Source organism: Mastigoproctus giganteus, chromosome 10 (genome assembly GCF_048544385.1).
Source record: "Mastigoproctus giganteus isolate SK-2022 chromosome 10, ASM4854438v1, whole genome shotgun sequence".
Lineage (NCBI taxonomy): Eukaryota > Metazoa > Arthropoda > Arachnida > Uropygi > Thelyphonidae > Mastigoproctus > Mastigoproctus giganteus.
The window spans coordinates 26,044,898-26,061,559 of record NC_143584.1 but is presented as its reverse complement, the minus strand read 5'-3'; positions in this window follow the sequence as shown (position 1 = coordinate 26,061,559).

Here is a 16,662-nt window from a genome sequence, read left to right as displayed (position 1 = left end):
TCCTGGACACGTTGTCTTCCTTTTGCTGCGAATATTTTATCAATTCTGGACATTTCTTCTCCACTTTGATAACTACAACACAAGAATCTGAATGGAGGGTTGAAAAATTCACAAAACCAACACGAGCAATCCATTTGAAGATATAGAAATTGTAATGACACCAACCCCACGGCTAAAGGCAACTGAAATGCTATAATTATCACGTGGGAGTTTGACCAATCATAAACCAACTTTGCACGATAACAAGCAAAAATTTAAGTGATATCCACAATATTTTTTCAAAAATGTTTCCAACATTTGTGCGAAACGTAATCTGTATACTAATATGTCCATAAGCCTGAAAAGGCAAGATAGGTAGAACTCTGAGAAAAACCCCCAGAACAGCAGTGCCATAAAATTCCGTTTATGTCATAATCCTTTGGTTTAATTCCAGGAACACAATTCCCAATTAAACAACATAGTTTTTACATAATTGTAACATGTCTCTGTAGCCAATAGAAAATACTGTAATTGCATGTCTATATGAACGAAATAATAATTATTGTGATCCTGCGATTGCGTTTTTCCCAAAACACAATCGTTAGTATGAACTTATTTTCTCTCTCAATAATAGTACTAAGACACAGATAAAATTCGAAAAAGAATATTCTATTTTATTCTTAAAAAAAACTAAAGAAAGATACAAAATACTTACAACTAAAGATTCCCTAATCTAAATAAATCAAGCTACTGTAACAACCATCTGTTGTTAAAGCATCGTTACTCCAATCGCGCCAGATGATGGGCACGGTGGAAGCACCGGACGTGGAAAAACCGCTCTCGTCAACGGCATAGGGATTCCGAGGACCACCAACATTTACATTGTCTTCTTCATACTCCCTGACAATAATTATGTCCGGTGAATGAACCTCACGATCAACGTATGCCGATCCTATTGATACTTCCGATGCCGACCGTGAGGAGTTGGATGCGGATATATCACCATCGTATGAAAGATGCAAACTTGCAGAGGTTGAAAATTTCATAGACACTTCCCATGAACAGAGGCTATTATCCAGCGATAGAGATGAATTGGTGTAATCGATACAGGACTGCCCCGTACTAATGGGAGTTGAGCTCCGTGTTTTTGGAAAATATGTCGAGGCATTCCAGTCAAAGACCTCATAACGGTTAGCAACGTCCGAAAGGTCTATGTCGTCGCAGGAATCGAAGGGAGTTGAACTCCGTATTTTCGGAAAATATGTCAAGGCGTTCCAGTCAAAGGTCTCACAACAGTCAGCAACTTCCAAAAGGTCTACGTCGTTGCAGGAAACCCACGGGTCACAACACTCTGAACTTTTATCATAACAGACACTTGACCCTGAACACAAACGTGAGAGTAGCATGAAGAAATAAAAAATTTAGAACATATTTTTCTGATATAATTTTAAAACTTCATGAGTGAACGTTCTGTTATGGTAATAGAAATGAGAAAATGCAGATATATACACCTAAAAATTAACAGATTTTATAATTTTCACAACCTATTTGTAGGTGTCAAATGTATATTTTAGCCGTTAGGGGATAGCACAGCTTGGAACTTCACAAAGTTTACGAAAGATAGCCTTTGTTTGTCCATAAGATCTTCACTGAAAATGGGGAAATTTGAGAAAAATCACATGTCACCTTTAGATATTTTGCGCGTCCAACCGGAAAATTTGTCCCGTTATATTATTTTCAATTGCTAGAATTTGTAAAATCGAACTTTTTGTGACAGTTTCTCTTTCGAGATAGAGAAATTGTCCTTAAACGATTTCGCCCACTTTTCAATCCAACCCTCAGGTTTTTTTATGCATTCCAACTCAAAAAATTACGCAAAACGACTGTAAAACGGTTCGCATCCGACTAGTTGGAATTATTGAAATTATGAAAAATAAATATCGTAAAGCTACATTGACTGGTAGTTTGAAATCAACACTTGTTGACAAGCTGATGGAGGGGAAAAATAACATTCAATCTCAGCAACTGCGAATGGATCCAAAACAATTAAAAGCTGAGATTTTTAATAAATTTTCAGTTATCCATCAACACTTTGTAACCTTTTCAAAACAAACATGAAAAAATCAACTTAAAATTCTTAATTTTAAGCATTTTTCGTGTACTATAAGATAAATTTGAACCTGAACAGCTCATAAAATAATATAAGATAAATTTGAACCTGAACACCTCAAATCATAAAAAACATCCCCGAATAGCGTAAAACTCAAACAAATACACCCAAACCTCGGAAAATGTAAGAAAAATTATGTAAAAAATCTTAATAAAATGTTTTTCAACATTTATTTAAGATCGAGACGCCCCACCACCCACACAAGAGGATTACGGTATCCCAGCAGATTAAAGCCTCATGATTCAAAAATATATAGAGCGTCATCACCAACTCAAGGGGAGTAATAATGATTATACCGTTCTCGGGTTTTTTCTCAGAATTCCAATAAGCTTACACATTAACATGAAAAAACAACGGAAACTGTGTACAAGTAATTAATGGACCCTTTAAAATTGGTGAAAATGGTCAGAAAGAGAGAAAATAATCGGCTTTTACTGTGATGAGTGAATTTTATGTTTTGACAGAACAAAAATGTTGTAATGTGTAAGCAACAAATTTTTAATTTAAAATCTCACAAACACATCTCTTGTACATGTAAAAAGCCGATTATTTTCTCTCTTTCTGACCATTTTCACCAATTTTAAAGGGTCCATTAATTACTTGTACACAGTTTCCGTTGTTTTTTCATGTTAATGTGTAAGCTTATTGGAATTCTGAGAAAAAACCCGAGAACGGTATAATCATTATTACTCCCCTTGAGTTGGTGATGACGCTCTATATATTTTTGAATCATGAGGCTTTAATCTGCTGGGATACCGTAATCCTCTTGTGTGGGTGGTGGGGCGTCTCGATCTTAAATAAATGTTGAAAAACATTTTATTAAGATTTTTTACATAATTTTTCTTACATTTTCCGAGGTTTGGGTGTATTTGTTTGAGTTTTACGCTATTCGGGGATGTTTTTTATGATTTGAGGTGTTCAGGTTCAAATTTATCTTATATTATTTTATGAGCTGTTCAGGTTCAAATTTATCTTATAGTACACGGAAAATGCTTAAAATCAAGAATTTTAAGTTGCTTTTTTCACGTTTCAACCTTTTGAAAAGGTTACAAAGTGTTGATGGATAACTGAAAATTTATTAAAACACATTTTACTAAGATTTTTTACATAATTTTTTCTTAGATTTTCCGAGGTTTGGCTGTATTTGTTGGAGTTTTACGCTATTTGGGGATGTTTTTTATGATTTGAATGAGCTGTTCAGGTTAAAATTTATCTTATAGTACACGAAAAATGCTTAAAATTAAGAATTTTAAGTTGATTTTTTCATGTTTGTTTTGAAAAGGTTACAAAGTGTTGATGGATAACTGAAAATTTATTAAAAATCTCAGCTTTTAATTGTTTTGGATCCATTCGCAGTTGCTGAGATTGAATGTTATTTTTCCCCTCCATCAGCTTGTCAACAAGTGTTGATTTCAAACTACCAGTCAATGTAGCTTTACGATATTTATTTTTCATAATTTCAATAATTCCAACTAGTCGGATGCGAACCGTTTTACAGTCGTTTTGCGTAATTTTTTGAGTTGGAATGCATAAAAAAACCTGAGGGTTGGATTGAAAAGTGGGCGAAATCGTTTAAGGACAATTTCTCTATCTCGAAAGAGAAACTGTCACAAAAAGTTCGATTTTACAAATTCTAGCAATTGAAAATAATATAACGGGACAAATTTTCCGGTTGGACGCGCAAAATATCTAAAGGTGACATGTGATTTTTCTCAAATTTCCCCATTTTCAGTGAAGATCTTATGGACAAACAAAGGCTATCTTTCGTAAACTTTGTGAAGTTCCAAGCTGTGCTATCCCCTAACGGCTAAAATATACATTTGACACCTACAAATAGGTTGTGAAAATTATAAAATCTGTTAATTTTTAGGTGTATATATCTGCATTTTCTCATTTCTATTACCATAACAGAACGTTCACTCATGAAGTTTTAAAATTATATCAGAAAAATATGTTCTAAATTTTTTATTTCTTCATGCTACTCTCACGTTTGTGTTCAGGGTCAAGTGTCTGTTATGATAAAAGTTCAGAGTGTTGTGACCCGTGGGTTTCCTGCAACGACGTAGACCTTTTGGAAGTTGCTGACTGTTGTGAGACCTTTGACTGGAACGCCTTGACATATTTTCCGAAAATACGGAGTTCAACTCCCTTCGATTCCTGCGACGACATAGACCTTTCGGACGTTGCTAACCGTTATGAGGTCTTTGACTGCAATGCCTCGACCTATTTTCCAAAAACACGGAGCTCAACTCCCATTAGTACGGGGCAGTCCTGTATCGATTACACCAATTCATCTCTATCGCTGGATAATAGCCTCTGTTCATGGGAAGTGTCTATGAAATTTTCAACCTCTGCAAGTTTGCATCTTTCATACGATGGTGATATATCCGCATCCAACTCCTCACGGTCGGCATCGGAAGTATCAATAGGATCGGCATACGTTGATCGTGAGGTTCATTCACCGGACATAATTATTGTCAGGGAGTATGAAGAAGACAATGTAAATGTTGGTGGTCCTCGGAATCCCTATGCCGTTGACGAGAGCGGTTTTTCCACGTCCGGTGCTTCCACCGTGCCCATCATCTGGCGCGATTGGAGTAACGATGCTTTAACAACAGATGGTTGTTACAGTAGCTTGATTTATTTAGATTAGGGAATCTTTAGTTGTAAGTATTTTGTATCTTTCTTTAGTTTTTTTTAAGAATAAAATAGAATATTCTTTTTCGAATTTTATCTGTGTCTTAGTACTATTATTGAGAGAGAAAATAAGTTCATACTAACGATTGTGTTTTGGGAAAAACGCAATCGCAGGATCACAATAATTATTATTTCGTTCATATAGACATGCAATTACAGTATTTTCTATTGGCTACAGAGACATGTTACAATTATGTAAAAACTATGTTGTTTAATTGGGAATTGTGTTCCTGGAATTAAACCAAAGGATTATGACATAAACGGAATTTTATGGCACTGCTGTTCTGGGGGTTTTTCTCAGAGTTCTACCTATCTTGCCTTTTCAGGCTTATGGACATATTAGTATACAGATTACGTTTCGCACAAATGTTGGAAACATTTTTGAAAAAATATTGTGGATATCACTTAAATTTTTGCTTGTTATCGTGCAAAGTTGGTTTATGATTGGTCAAACTCCCACGTGATAATTATAGCATTTCAGTTGCCTTTAGCCGTGGGGTTGGTGTCATTACAATTTCTATATCTTCAAATGGATTGCTCGTGTTGGTTTTGTGAATTTTTCAACCCTCCATTCAGATTCTTGTGTTGTAGTTATCAAAGTGGAGAAGAAATGTCCAGAATTGATAAAATATTCGCAGCAAAAGGAAGACAACGTGTCCAGGATGTGGCTCTGGGTAACATACAATTTCAAATGCAAACCATTCTCGTTCAGCTGTATGTGTGTAAACATTTCGCTCACTGGAAAGACAAAATGTGAACTATAATAAAACTATGTGAGTGGAAAACTATGTAAATAAGTTAAATTTAATTGCTAAGTACTTAAACTTAGCATCACCGGTCTATTTTTGTGGAGCTCAAAATTTTTTCCATACTGTAAATGCTGAACACTTTCTGGAACTATGCTTGAAAACTTCATACGGGAAATCAAAAAATGGATTGTTCTCATAACAGTATGCAATCTGAATTGAGATTTTATTATTAGTAAAGACCTGTGCGGTCTCTTTAGAATTCCGATAAAAGCTCGTTTAACCCATGTCTGCAATGAAGATTTTAGAATTTTAACCAGAATAGTAAGAATGTTATACAGCTTGGGAGTTACGATGTTTACCTTGTAATTTTCACACAACTTTTGGGAAATTTCTTTTAACTTTTTAAATTTCCCCTTAAAATTCAACCATTTTAAATTAATTTCGAACTTTATAATTATGAAAAAACACATTAATTGCATTCAAGTAATAACACTAATCAAATTATAACTGTGTTCGAAATAAAGAGAACCAGTGAAATCTTGCCATGATTGTGTTTGACTGTTCGTTGTACGGCAAACAACAATATTCACGAGGATGTTGATTTTTTCACTAAATTATTTGATTTAGTGAAATCTTTGACTTAGGTTGGTGTTGTTCGGTCTTATCGTGTGTAAAGTAGTCGGTGATCTGCAGCGGTTATTTTATTTTTCAGGTTTATTTTGGTTCAATGTGAATGTGAAAATAGCATGCAGTCTTAGCCTAATTGCCTTCGGTGGGTACTATTTCTGCAGGCATCGGCTATTTTCGGTCGAAATAATGAAATTTAAAGTGTGACGCTTGAAATGTATACGCTTCCAGTTAAAATTATCTTAAATTTTCATGTGTTTGCTTCGAATTTTTCCTTTTTCAAATATAAAGTAAGGCGTTACATTGGTAAATGACGAATTATATAATAAACACGGTACATCAATAAGGATATGATTGTAACAGCGGTGATTATTACTGCTATTACCATGGTTTCAGAACTCTTGTTGGCTTTGAGATTCAAAATTACTTATGTTTCTGGAACATTGTGGTGAGTTTTCCTATTGTAACACACTGCTTGTTTTTCTTATTGTAACATGCACTTTAAATATGGTAGTTTAGAATTGTATGAACACATGTATGGTGTTTTGCCCATCATCTATTATGTTGTTTTTGTGTTAAATCAAGATTTTTGTCTCAAATTACCTTTGCTCATCTTTTGTATGAGTGTGTGCATATGAAAATTCATCAGTTGTTATGCCGATAGATTCATAAAAGTATAGTTTCTGTTGTCATTGTTAATTTTACAGTACACAAAAGATCTAAAATGTGATTATTTCAATGATAACGGTTAATATTTTTTTAACCTTAGGCGTGTCTTAACACCATAATCGTTTTGAGGGGGGTTTCTAAGAACCTGTGAAGTTGTGGCTGGGGTCTGAGGGTTGAATAAATGTTGAAGCTGTATTTTTAAGATATTTTTACATAATTTTCTTATATTTCTGTCTCTTGACAGTGTTTTGTGTGTTTCCACCCTGATTTTTACTGTGATGAATGAATTTCATGTTTTGACAGCACAAAAATGTTGTGATGTGTAAGCAAATTTTAATTTGCTTACACATCACAACATTTTTGCTTACACATGATGTGTAAGCAAATTTTAATTTGCTTACACATCACTAATGATGTGTAAAAATCTCACAAACACATCCTTTGGGTACATGGGGAAAAGCCGATTATTTTCTCTCTTTCTGATCATTTTCTCTAATTTTAAAGGGTCCATTAATTACATGTACACAGTTTCCGTTGTTTTTTCATGTTAATGTGTAAGCTTATTGGAATTCTGAGAAAAAAACCCAAGAACGTTATAATCATTATTAATCCCCTTGAGTTATATATTTTTGAATCATGAGGCTTTAATCTGCTGTGACACCGTAATCCTCTTGTGTGGGTCTCAATCGCAAATAAATGTTGAAAAACATGTTAAGATTTTTTACATAATTTTTCTTAGATTTTCCGAGGTTTGGCTGTATTTGTTGGGGTTTTACGCTATTTGGGGATGTTTTTTATGATTTGAATGAGCTGTTCAAGTTCAAATTTATCTTATAGTACACGGAAAATGCTTAAAATTAAGAATTTTAAGTTGATTTTTTCACGTTTGTTTTGAAAAGATTACAAAGTGTTGATGGATAACTGAAAATTTATTAAAAATCTCAGCTTTTAACTGTTTTGGATCTATTCGCAGTTGCTGAGATTGAACGTTATTTTTTCCCCTCCATCAGCTTGTCAACAAGTGTTGATTTTAAACTACCAGTCAATGTAGCTTTATGATATTTATTTTTCATGATTTCAATAATTCCGACTAGTCGGTTGCGAACCGTTTTACAGTCGTTTTGCGTGATTTTTTTGAGTTGGAATGCATAAAAAACCTGAGGGTTGGATTGAAAGGTGGGCGAAATCGTTTAAGGACAATTTCTCTATCTCGAAAGAGAAACTGCCACAAAAAGTTCGATTTCGTACAAATTCTAGCAATTGAAAATAATATAACGGGACAAATTTTTTCCGGTTGGACACGCAAAATATCTAAAGGTGACATGTGATTTTCTCAAACTTCCCCATTTTCAGTGAAGATCTTATGGACAAACAAAGGCTATCTTTCGTAAACTTTGTGGAGTTCCAAGCTGTGCTATCCCCTAACGGCTAAAATATACATTTGACACCTACAAATAGGTTGTGAAAATTAGAAAATCTGTTAATTTTTAGGTGTATATATCTGTATTTTCTCATTTCTATTACCATAACAGAACGTTCATTTATGAAGTTTTAAATTATATCAGAAAAATATGTTCTAAATCTTTGCAGTTCACAGATCCAACAAAATGTGTGTTAACAAATTATGTAAAAAGTAGCACGTTAACTAATAAGTTGTTTTTAGCAACAGTATTTTTCAGCTTTCCCTACCAATCTGATTGGTTGTATTGGGTTAACATTTGAACCTGCTTGAGTTTAAAAGGGCTAGTTTTTTGTTTATTTCTTCATGCTACTCTCACGTTTTTTCCGTCCTTACAATGTTGTGTAGGTACAGTTTGTGCATGTGTTCAGGGTCAGTTGTCTGTTATGATAAAAGTTCAGAGTGTTGTGACCCGTGGGTTTCCTGCAACGACGTAGACCTTTTGGAAGTTGCCGACTGTTGTGAGACCTTTGACTGGAACGCCTCGACATATTTTCCGAAAATACGGAGTTCAACTCCCTTGGATTCCTGCGAAGACCTTTCGGACGTTGCTAACCGTTATGAGGTCTTTGACTGGAATGCCTCGACATATTTTCCAAAAACACGGAGCTCAACTCCCATTAGTACGGGGCAGTCCTGTATCGATTACACCAATTTTCATCTCTATCGCTGGATGATAGCCTCTGTTCATGGGAAGTGTCCATGAAATTTTCAACCTCTGCAAGTTTGCATCTTTCATACGATGGTGATATATCCGCATCCAACTCCTCACGGTCGGCATCGGAAGTGTCAATAGGATCGGCATACGTTGATCGTGAGGTTCATTCACCGGACATAATTATTGTCAGGGAGTATGAAGAAGAAGAAGTAAATGTTGGTGGTCCTCGGAATCCCTATGCCGTTGACGAGAGCGGTTTTTCCACGTCCGGTGCTTCCACCATGCCCATCATCTGGCACGATTGGAGTAACGATGTTTTAACAACAGATGGTGGTTACAGTAGCTTGATTTATTTAGATTAGGGAATCTTTAGTTGTAAGTATTTTGTATCTTTCTTTAGTTTTTTTAAGAATAAAATAGAATATTCTTTTGTAACTTTTATCTGTGTCTTTGTGGTTCCTTAACATTATTATTGATAGAGAAATAAGTTTTTATTCTTTTGCGAATTTTATCTGTGTCTTAGTACTATTATTGAGAGAGAGAGAAAATAAGTTCATACTAACGTCTTAGTGTTTTGGTAAAAACACAATCGCTGGATCACAATAAATATTATTTCGTTCATATAGACATGCAATTATTTTCTATTGGCTACAGAGACATGTTACAATTATGTAAAACTACGTTGTTTAATTGGGAATTGTGTTCCTGGAATTAAACCAAAGGATTATGACGTAAACGGAGGTTTATGGCACTGCTGTTTTGGGGGTTTTTTCTCAGAGTTCTACCTATTTTGCGTTTTCCAGGCTTATGGACATATCAGTATACAGATTACGTTTCGCACAAATGTTGGAAACATTTTTGAAAAAATATTGTGGATATCACTTAATTTTTTGCTTGTTATCGTGCAAAGCTGGTTTATGATTGGTTAAACTCCCACGTGATAATTATAGCATTTCAGTTGCCTTTTAGCCGTGGGGTTGATATCATTACAATTTCTGTATCTTCAAATGGATTGCTCGTGTTGGTTTTGTGAATTTTCAACCCTCCATTCAGATTCTTGTGTTGTTGTTATTAAAGTGGAGAAGAAACGTCCTGAATTGATAAAATATTCGCAGCAAAAGGAAGACAACGTGTCAAGGATTGTGGCTCTGGGTAACGTACAATTTCAAATTCAAACCATTCTCGTTCAGCTATGTGTGGGTAAAAATTTCGCTCACTGGAAAGACAAAATGTGAACTCTAATAAAACTAGATGAGCGGAAAACTATGTAAATAAGTTAAATTTAATTGCTAAGTACTTAAACTTAGCATCACCGGTCTATTTTTGTGGAGCTCAAAATTTTTTCCATACTGTAAATGCTGAACACTTTCTGGAACTATGATTGAAAACTTCATACGGGAAAACAAAAAAATGGATTGTTCTCATAACAGTATGCAATCTGAATTGAGATTTTATTATTAGTAAAGACCTGTGCGGTCTCTTTAGAATTCCGATAAAAGCTCGTTTAACCCGTGTCTGCAATGAAGATTTTAGAATTTTAACCAGAATAGTAAGAATGTTATACAGCTTGGGAGTTACGATGTTTACCTTGTAATTTTCACACAACCTGTGGTAAATTTATTTTAACTTTTTAAATTTCCCCTTAATTTATTTTAACTTTTTAAATTTCCCCTTAAACTTCAACCATTTTAAATTAATTTCGAACTTTATAATTATGAAAAAACACATTAATTGCATTCAAGTAATAACACTAATCAAATTATAACTGTGTTCGAAATAAAGAGAACCAGTGAAATCTTGCCATGAATGAGTTTGACTGTTCGTTATACGGCAAACAACAATATTCACAAGGATGTTCATGTACAAATTTATTCAAATCTATTCGAAAGCAACTGTAGTTCAGTATTCCAAACAAAAAAGGTCATCCGTTAAAATCTGTCTTCATTAAAAATTATATTGAAAATCACTTTCAAATCACAAAATACCATTGATTTGTTCATGAATACTTTAAAAAATACCATCGACGTTCAAATAATACCATTGATTTCTTCATGAATACTTTAATTATGTTCAAATAATGCCATTGATTTGTTCATGAATACTTTAAAAAATACCATTGGTTAAAAATATTGGTCATGAATACTTTAAAAATACCATTGATTTGTTCATGAATACTTTAAAAATACCATTGATTTGTTCATGAATACTTTAAAGTAAAAACAATTCAAAATAGCACTAATTAATTTATTGCCTAAAAATAACATTATCATGGGAAGGATTCACGTGATTGGTGATGTCATCACAATCAAAGATTCAACATCTGTGTGCGGGGGGTGGAGAGGGTGGAATACTGCCCTTGGTCTATGGCAGTGCCACCTAGCGGCGACCGTCGCAACCAAAATCGGTTCAAAGTGTTTCGGGGGTGGGTCGAAAGACCACACGCTTTGAAATTCTGTTCAAAGTGTTTCGATGACAGTGCCACCTAGTGGCGGGGTTGGGTCGACGGACCACCCGCTGACAAATTCTGTTCAAAGTGTTTTGGGGTGGGGGAGGGGGGAAGTCGCCAGACCACCCGTTGTGCAATTCTGTTCAAAGTGTTTTGGGGTGGGGGAGGGAGGGGGAAGTCGCCAGACCACCCGCTGTGCAATTCTGTTCAAAGTGCCTCCCCTCCTACTATCGTGGGTCATCTGGAACCTTCCATTCCTACCTTTGCTGTGGGAGACTTTTAACATATCCCAACCAAGATATGCAGAAACTAAGAAGAACCTTGATTCGACCTCCAGATGTGCTTTGGACTTAAACAAGAGATTATTTCTTTTAACAGATGATTTGAAGCCCTCAATCTCATCTAAGTCAACACATCTAGTATAGCATAGTGTCCATACTACAAAATTTCAAACTTAGATAAGGTCATCAGCCTTTCTCATTTGAATTTCTCACTGAATATTCATGGATTCAAACCATATAATATAAAACACTTTTCTTGAAATTTATACTCTCTAACAGTCGAAGAAGCGACACTGGCATTCCAAAAAGATCTTCACATCGGTGTTTAAGAAAGAGAGCCCATTTCGTAGCACTGAAAATACATGCTCATTCTCGTACGATTGTCAGTCACCTTTCACAAGCCAAGCAACGTTTTTAAACTTTCGAATAGTCGTGCCCTATCGGTAGTTATGATTCTGAGAGATCATCTCATTGCAATAATCAAAAAGATCCGTAATAAAGCGACAGTCGGCCCGGACTGATTCTCCATATTCGTAATCAAGTTATGCAGCACCTGTATAATCGATAACCTTTTACATATTTTTCAGGAAATTTCAAGACAGTCCCAAGAATCTGGAACAGTTATTTTATTAACCCATTGCAAAAATTAAAAATTCAAAGTGCTCACAATATTTTCGGCCTATCTCAACTGGATTCTCAATACTCAAAATGTTTGAAAATCACTCACCGTTTTAGTCATAGACCTCCCTATCTTCATATAGTAATTAGTGGAAGATCCATGACCATCAATCTGCTAGACACCTTTTTCCAGATTAAAAAAAAAACAAAAAAAAAAACAGGTAAACTGCAGCCATTATTAATCCACTGCAGAATGGAAGACTCATCAACAATTCATGTTGAGGAATTGGACCATAATCTGCCACGCTGGTCCTGTGCGGGTTGGCAGATCTACCGTATTTAGCAGTCAGGGGATTAAACCTCGGTATACTCAAAGAGCGTGTGCTACTGCAATTCCGCTCCTGACCACTTGGCTACGGAGGCATTTTTCCAGATACAAAGGGTTTTAATGTACAATCCGTGCTTTTCGATATCAAAGCGACATGTGATAGGATATCCATTTCCGCTCTTCTGCACATGCTGGAATTTTATTTCGACCTCATTTGTAACCCCTAAATGTCCAGGCATCAGTCATTCAACAGGGACATCTCCCAGTCGTACATCAGAACCTCCACAGAAGTTACACCATCACAACAGGTGTCCAATAAGGGGGGGGGGCATGCTTTGTTTAACCCTATTTGCAGCAGCAGCACTGGAATCCTTTCTGTCATCAACCGAGACCTGTCTTATTCTGATGATTTGAAACGATTCATCATTTCAGGTGATCAAGACACTTCCCTGAAAGAGTAATAAGGAAACTCGCACTCCTTTAAGAATACTTACATTCCACAAGTTTAGAAATAAAGACAATTCAGCGCAAGTCTCTTAAAAAAAAAAAAAAAAAAAAAAAAAGTGAGGAACCATATTCCTCTCTTCATTAATGCATCCGAAATTGAGAATTTCGTGGGCCTAGCAATTTCAATGAAATCGTTAGGCCCACATCATAAGGAAATCAGCAGCAACCTTTTCTTCTGTTCCTTTCTTATCTTCTAAGTGAATTTGGGTTTAATGGTTTCTCACCACACTTCCGCAACTGCAGTTAAACACGAACTGCTCACCAAGTTTCAAGTAACCATAAATCTAATATCAAATGAACATCCATTTTGATTAGGAAGTCAACTGTGGTGATAACGAACTAAGTGGCCAGCATTAGAATATTACCGCTAAGTTCGTGCCCAAAGATATTAACAGTTATCGTGTCTTTCTATCTGATAAGTTGAATGCAGTAGTGGCTGGACGCATTTATCTTCCAACTTTCCCTCGCTGCTCACCTTCCGTCAGCGTGTCTTTGTACTCGAACCGAAAGAGGAAAAACGTGGCCAGTAATTCTAGGATTAAAGAATTCCCGAGCACAAACACTGTTATTTTGAGGAAACCCAGACAATAATAGGGGCCAGGAGGAACACCTTAACCACCTGGGGCACGTAATCAGGCTGCGTGGCAGATATGGGATTATTGACTTGGGAAAAGAGAAACGGAAAAAAAGAATGTACCATTTCATCTAATTATTTTTATTTCTCAAAACTCCCTTCTAAATTCTTACCACCGGAAAGAATTTGGCTTTGTTTCCTCCGGAAACAAAGCTATCGCAAACTGTCCTCAATGCCATTCAGCCTTGACTGCTACAACGGTTGACACCTGTTTATTTGTTTATTTATTTTTTTGTAGGTTGTCAAGTCCGTTCTCTTTCGAATTGCAAGTCTTGAGCGAACAATTTCTCTACGGTTGAACAAAAGAATCGTGGCTATTGAAAAGTAAAAGTGCCCCGATACAGAATAATACGCCCCTTTGGTCTAGTTTTTAACTTCTCATTGTGTACAACGAAATAAAGGTGCCACTGAGACAAATGGAAGTGGAAGATATTTCAATAAGTCCCTCGCAATGTGTGGTTGCAAGTGGAACACAGAAATGGCCTACAAATCCAACTGGTGTTCACGCTTCACTGAATGTTTCTCTTTTGAATTGTTAAAATGGAAAAAAAAGCTGAAAGTTGAAAAGCTATTGTGACGAAATGAAGTATTTCCAGTTCTGATGCAGTTCCGGTATAAACGAACATTCATTTCGAAAGAAAACATTAAACACATCACTGGTCTCGACGTTTACTTTATTTACATAAGTTCTTTCAGTCGAAAACAATTTCCCCATTTAAAAGAACAGACGACTTTTAAATGCAATCTTTTTTTGTGATTCGTCTGCTCCATTAATCTAATTCGTCTGCTCCATTAGTTGAAGTCCATTTTTTAAATTTACGTTTGAAGGTACGTTTTTGTTAGGTAGAATGGACATAAAGTATTTTAAAAAGTTCAGCTACCAAGAGAAATTAGTTTTTTATATTCATCTTCTCTATGGTTTATGCATCGTTGCCTGTTCCTACTTCAACTGCCTTCAGATGGCTTGAGAACTACTTGGTTGGAGAGTTAGACAAACCTTGGCAATTATATAAATATGAAAATTGTTTTATAGCTCTCTTAGCATGAGGATTTGTCCTAAATTACTTGAGGTTACTTTGTATGCGAGCTGCATAACGGAAGAGTTCCCCTTGTAAATGTCAAAATGGAAGGATTTTTGTCTTTGTGGAAAATTTCTCTACTAACAGAATTTATAATCCCCTTTCCTTAGAACGATATTAAAAATCACATCCTTGTGTAAACTTATATAATTCTTTTTTATTTTTATGGGCCTTTTTCACAACGTGGCCGAGTTACTCGGTCTCAGGCGAGGGTGGTAGGGATTTTTCTCCCAGAAAATCAACCGCAGAACATGCAATTTACAGACAGTATACATGGAACAACATGGCCTTAGTTGCTAAAATAAATTAATTTAAAAGGAATAATCGGAGCATTTAGAAATTAGAAAATGATTACAAGAGACTCTCGATAACTCGAACTTCATTAAGTCGAATTCATCGATAACTCGAACTTCAATAACCTCCCGTCAAACAAAGGAAAAACAAAACGAAATACTAAAAATATAACAAAATAAGTTTTAAGAAATTAATAAAAATTATTACTAAAATAAATTAATTTTAAAGGAATAATTGGATCTAAATAAAAAAACTTTAACTCAATCTAATAATTAGTTTAATTATTTAAAAATTTAAGTAAAAATCGTATCCTAGTACTAAAATGTACTTTGATTGTGAAGTTTTTGTACTTTAATTCACCAAAACTGCAAAAACTATCTTTGTAGTTTAAATATTTTAACTATTACCTTTAACTAATGAATAAATACAGCATACTGCAAATAGACTTAAACAAAATCGATCCTAAAATTTTAATCTTGTACCCAATACCCACCTGCCATAAACTTTGAAGTATTTCGCTCTTTAAGCGCGGCGTTCAGAAATTAGAACATGATTACAAGAGACTCTCGATAACTCGAACTTCAGTAAGTCGAATTCATCGATAACTCGAACTCTTGTCAAAACTCCCATAGGAATAATGCTTTAAAATTCTCGTTATCTGCAACTTAGAGTTTCCTCTGACCCTATGTGGCCATTGGGAGTGTAAACAAAAATTTATTTAATGATTTGCTCGATAAATGGACAGAGTCTACTCGTGAGGTAATATTTTCCGAGTAAATGCCATTTGATATCGGTACTTAAACGTGCTAGTTAGGCTTAATTATACGTTGCATACTTCGACAGCCAGCCTTTGAAAGTATGTCGCTTTTAATTGGAGTTTATCAGTTCGAAGAAACTCTAATTAACCTTTAAGAATGCGCTCCAAGTGATTAATCTAGCTGGATAACTGCGAGCGAATAGGCAGACAGACAGACAGAACAAATGCCAATTTTCCCTTTCGTATTAAGGTTATCCTCCGGTTATCAGGCTGTTGTTTGTACAGAGGGACAGTGGTTAATGCTCTACCGGGTGTATCCACAAGGGCAGTGTGGGGAGGAGGGGGGGGGGCCTTCCTAGACAGAAACAGAAAGCGAAACCCGAACGAGTGAAAGCAAAAACATTATTTTGATATTAAGGCTCAACGTCACGCATCGAACAACACGTCCGACAGAAGAAAACCATGAAAACGAAATGTAATCAGCCAGGCGAAGCGTGTCACTGCTTTACCTATATAAATATTTTTCGTCCGCCTGGTGGGCATTTACCGCCGAAGAAACGTGAGGATTACAACCACCCCATCACGATGGAGCGAACAACGGTACGTTGACTTTTTGTGGCTATTTTAGACAGATCGTTTAGAGAGAGAGAGAGAGAGCTGGTCGTGTACAGAGAGATTGCACATGTTGAGCTGACTCAGTAGCATTTACG